We start from the raw sequence: 6,000 nt of genomic DNA, 5'->3' as shown, positions 1-6,000 counted from the left end.
CAGAACACATTTGATATATTTTTTACATCCGTTTATGTCATCCAACTGCTGATATTGTTCTGCATAGAAAAGTCAAGAAAGGTCAGCATTATATTACCAAAAAGGAAAAAATCAAAACTTTTTGTAAAGTCCTAATTTTTGACTTTATTATTGTTACACGAATGTTCAGTTTTGTAACATCAACACAGACACGCCAGCTGACAATTAATAGTTATTTTAGTGAATCAGTTAATTCTCCAACTTTAATCTATTTTCAGTTATTATTATTATAATTTTTGATGTTTTTTATAATGATAAGTAACGTTATTAATGTGGTTCTACCAACAGTCAAAACTGTTATTAGAATAACATGATCATAAAGTAATTGTATTATTGTTATCATGAATAGTGAGAGTTTGCGTATTTCAGTTATGATTTTGTAAGTAATAGTAGTACATGCATAGGCATAAGCAAGTAAGTGGGTATATGCAGCCTTTGAATTTTGAAACTTTTAGTATTTAGTTTGAATCTTGTGTAGTAATTGTGTAGTAATTAAGAGCTTAGCTGTTTTATAGAGCTTCAGTAGTAGGAGGCAGACATTCAAGTTTGCCAAAAAAAACCTAACCAGTGAACTAAAATGTGTATTTTGCATTCATTTTGGTTTGTATATCTGTTTATGCTATTTGAATTATCTTTTCATTTTTGTAGAAACTTGGTAAGCATTATTGCCAAGATGGCATATTTATCAGATGGCAGAGAGTATTAGACAAAGTTGGATGTTCTTTTCTAGAAAAGGTATGTTGCTAATTACACGTTGGTTTGCATAAAAAATATGTCAAAATAACCAAGGTTTCATCTACCGAAATTTATAATATTTTTTAACATATACATATTTATAGATTACAAACTATAAAACATTATATCAGTAAGGTTGTATTTTGAAATGTAGTAAAGTTTGACGTTTTGGCAAAGTCACTATGATAAGCAAAACTTTAAATTCACCAACACAAAATATACTGTACAAAGTTTTACTGTAACTAGCAAATGTATACCTGACGTAAGAATGTAACAGCATGCCCAAAAGTAGTTTTTCTTTGTATAGTTGCAAATAATCAATGACGCTTTAGTTATAGATAAATGCTGGATGAGAAGCATTGATGGCCCACACCAAAGACTGATTTGCAGACATCAAATTAAAGGTATGCGATATTGCAATAAGTTGCTGCAAAATAGCACATTATACATGCGAGCCAAAAATTAGTGTAATAATTTGATATAGCCATAGCTTCAGTAAGAAAAGTTGTTAATTTTTACAGGCATTGTATTATTTAAACGCTTACATAAACCATTATGCCACTTTTGTGTTCTATTCATCTATTATTGGCAGATTACATAATATAAATAGCGCAAACCAATCAAAGGAATGTAGCATAGCAAAGAGATTTAGTATTGCTCTTCTTAGTCTTTATGAGTCATGGTTGCAATTGCTGAGCAATTGCATAATTATATAAAATGAATAGTTTTCCATGGTTACTCATTACCACTTTTAGTTACTCAGTCAACACTGAGAGTAATTATCAGATTTGAGATATCATGTTTAGAGGCAGGAGATTGACAAATATTTTGTTGGTTTTTACTCTTACCCTACCGTATGCGAATTTATGCTAAATCTATCAGCAACTGCCGTATGCACATTTTTGCGAATTTTCCAACAATTGCGTGGTCACCTAATTTTATTATCCATTAAAAACATAACGGATGATTTTAAAACTTTGATGGTATTGTCAGTGTGGTTCGAATATTTCTCTAATAGATTAGTCTAAGATAACCAAGCAGTTTCAAATTTTTTTTTGAGAACTTCCAAAATAAAAATGGACATTTTTTGTGTAAGTTTTGTTAAGTATCGCGCAAGTCAGAAAACATATAATTACTTACATGTATGTTGATGACACTATAGTCAATTCAAATTCAGATTTTTGTGATTACACAGATAATTAAATTAGCAGCAGTGACTCTGATGATAGTGAAAATAATAGTTTTTTTAAGTGTAAGGGACATTGTAGAGCATCGTTTTAGCTTCGTAGCGATTGTAGCTTCACATAGCTTTAGCAATGCACAAAGTGAAGGTACATTGATTTTTGCATAGCCCTATATGTTAACATTTTAGCAAAATAAAATATATTGCAAAAAGTTTATAGATAAACTTTGAAGTTGAAACAAAATAGTATACATGCTTCATGTACATATCATGAAGCTAAATTGGCAATTTTCGGTGAAATGGCTGGCGGTAGGCCGGTAGCTTAGTTTGTACATGGGTGGCAGTAAAAGGGTAAAGCTATAAAAGAATTAGAGATACAAGTGTATGTATTTCCTTTTGAATGATTTAGTGAACTTTGATGATTCAAGACAATGAGTTTGGCGAATGATATATATATAAGATGCTGCTGAAGTTGCGCAATTCAACTCATGGCTTTTAATTATTACCTCAAAATGTTGAAAACACGCGATAGGAAGGGCCAGAACACTACTAAAACTCATAGTTACTCAAACCTGAAATACAGTAGGTTTTATACAAATTGCTGTACAATAACAAAACTGCAAAACTATTGGTTAAAATATAAATAGCAATATATATTATTATTTTTGGCCTTCGGTATCGGGCAGCATGTATGCAGTTTGTTTGCTGATGTTAACAAAAGTTTTACTAATAAGCTACATAATTTGCTCAATTATTTGTGTCAACTTTAAAATTTAAAACAAATGTAGTGTTAGCACTTTTAGAATATACTACAAACAACGCAGAGGAACTTTTTGTGGCATATGACTTGAATTTAAAAGTTCTCTGAAAATGCAACTTGTATTTGGCCATTTTAATACTTTAAAATGTCAAAGGGAGCTCATAATGAAAGCAACTTTAATATAATTTCAAGATGCTCAAAGCGGTACGGATGTTATGTTGACAAACATTAAAAGGTCACTCTGTACTATGGCTAGTAAGTATTTACATGTATTTAGATTTTGCATTGATGCTTTCAATTAGGTAGTGTAGGAAATCTATTTACATTAGCTAAATTACCAGCATGTGCAATACCCAGCTTTGTTTCCTATCCATCCCAAACATTTTGCCAATGCTTATAATAATTCATTGCTCTTTTCAAATCTCATTTCTGAACCAAAGGTAGTTTTAGCAGTATAAGAACATATACTTCTCTTCCTATGGGTCTACTCACTTTTCTGTAGCAGCAAAGGCCATTGTTTTTAAAAGGTCTGTAAGAATTGTATTACTTATTTTGACTTCCATTGGTGCTCGTAGCAAATATAATTTCAGTACAATTTGCATCAATAAAGTTATTATTACTTGTTTGTAAAGTATTTGGAGCAAAACAATATTTTATGTGCACAGCAAACATTTTTGCTGCAAGCTTACCAAAACAAAATAAAACGTTTATTTTTATGTTACATTTTAATTAAACATCATGTTCTATTCAGTTATTGCTGTCAGTACTATACAGTTATTGCTGTCAATGTTCTTTGTGCATTCTTGGCACACTTTTATGTTAAACTTCCAATGCATTAAACACTTTAGAAATAAAGTGTCCAAACAAGGATGCATAACATGAGATTTGTCACTGGCTTGTTTTGACCTATATTTAGCACTCTTTAGCCAAAGGTGTCTAGCTTTACTAAAATATTTGGTAGTGAAATTGTACATAAATTCATTGCCTGCATACACATCAATCATGATGCCTATGCTCTTATTATGTGTGTTCTACTATTGCCTGCTTAGCTAATTCACTTTCTACTTCTCAATTGCCTCAGCCTCCGAATGAAAGCTATTGTTGTTATTCCTATTCTTTGTAACTTTATAATGAAGGAGGTTGTGGTTGGGCAGCTCATTTGCTTTTCACTCTATTAGAAATATTGCAGCACAAGTATAACTGCAGTAATAAAATCTTCACAGAATTGCTTAATGTGGTCTTATTCTCCAAGGTCTTCTCACTAGCAGAAATGACCTATGTACTTATGCAATTGTGGTTTGTGCTTAAAGTGACTCATTCTCCTAATGTGGCATGGCTTGCTATCTTCTTGCATGCTAGTCAATTGATTAAATAGATTGTAAGAAACAAGCCAACCTCTCATTCCTACACAACCTAAAGACTTATCACATAAGTTCAACCTTCTAGCGAGATTGTAGCCGCTAAACATTTTGCTTTTTTCACGCGTCTAGCCATTTAGGGTTTTGCAGCAGCAGAAGAACAGACTAATCATGTCACAATTGGTATATTTGTTTATCACAATTGTTTTATATTACTTTTGCCAATTTTGTCATTGAATTAATTGTACCATATTATGGTGAAAAGGCATCATGAAAAAGTATTTTACTTCGCCTCAATACCAATGCAAAAGGTTAGACCGGTAGTGGCCATTTTTGACCTTTAGGGCGAGCCACTTTAAATACTATATCTAAGCAACTTACTCATGTCATCAAATTGCGACGGCAAACAACAACGCATAGGTTTTCGCAGCTAATTTGGATTTGGATTTTACTGCCTTAATTGCAAGATCGTAATATTGTCAAGTTAAAAAGGTCAAGAAACCCCAACTTTATAATGCTAAAAGAATGAAATTATTACTAATTTTCATAAAATGATAACTTTGTAATTATACACAAGGGTAGCTTTGTGAGATTAACCGACACACATTAAAATAGTTATGGTAACATATAGCACAGTAGCCAGCAATTGATGAATATCTGTGACTCTGTCGATGCTCCTAACTTTTGTAACTTTTTAAAAAGCATTAAAATAATTATGGATGCTTTTTATTCTGATTAGTAGTGTTAGCTGATTGATAGCACCAAACAGGCAGAATTATTAGTAGCCTATACTATACTGCCCTGAGCAAGCAAAACGCTGTATCTTGATATTTTTAAATTGTTCAGCACAAGCACAAACGCGTTTTGGTCAAGCCTGGCATCAGTATTAGCAGTATTTTAGTTGTTTTTTTTATTTATTATGGTGAGATATCCAACAATCTTTACTGAATTTTTTTTTTCGTGAAACTTTAAAATCAAAGGAGTTATTTCACTTAGGGCATTTTGTTTGCTTAAATTGACAATTTACTAAGCTGGCACTAGGCAATCAAAACGCCCTATCACTGCAGATAGGGCCTTTTGATTGCTTAATTGGACTGGTTTCTCATTGTTAGTTTGCCACAAGACCATTTGCCATGACTGGATTATCAAAGGATTACAAGTTTAAATTCTGATATTAACCCCCAATTAGTCAACAAAATGATATATGTTGCAATTCCTATTACTCATCCAGTCAACACATGGATTAAAACCCTGTAATAGCCATATTTAGCTCAAAAGTTAAGAGATGATCAAAGATCTAGGTATCCTTCAAACCAGATGTCATGAAATGAAAGGAATAAGTAAAATAGTAGTTTAAAAAAGATCAAACGCTTTTATTAAAAATAATTTAAAGCAAACAACTGAGTGCAATAATGTCAGTATTTTAAAAAAGCAAAACCTTCCAATGGACATGTAATTAAAACAAATTTTTCATCAAATCTCTGAGTCGGATCTTTAAATCGAGACTTTTGTCACTTAGATATCGTCTTGTCATAATAAATATATTATGATAAAAAATATAGCAATAAGATTGAGCACTTAGAAGTGCACTAGCTTGTATGAGCTGCCTTGAAACAACCAAATATATATGCTTCAGTTTCGCTTCCCTTTGTTTATATACTCTTTGATTACATAATGCTGCTCATAATGTCCAACTTTGTGTATGTTCAGGCCAATCAAAACGCTGTATCTGCAGATAGAGCGCTTTGATTGCCACTTTATGTGTGGTAAATGTGGATAGGGCGTTTTGCACATTGTGAAAAGGGCTATTTCTGGTGGTCTCAGATATATGAAATTTCGAGACATGTTAGATCTCAACCTAAATTACATATAAGCACAAAAAAGTGAATTTTGAAAAACTTTTCAGATATGGCGTTTTGCTTGCT

Source organism: Watersipora subatra, chromosome 10 (genome assembly GCF_963576615.1).
Source record: "Watersipora subatra chromosome 10, tzWatSuba1.1, whole genome shotgun sequence".
Lineage (NCBI taxonomy): Eukaryota > Metazoa > Bryozoa > Gymnolaemata > Cheilostomatida > Watersiporidae > Watersipora > Watersipora subatra.
This window is presented reverse-complemented; position numbering follows the sequence as displayed.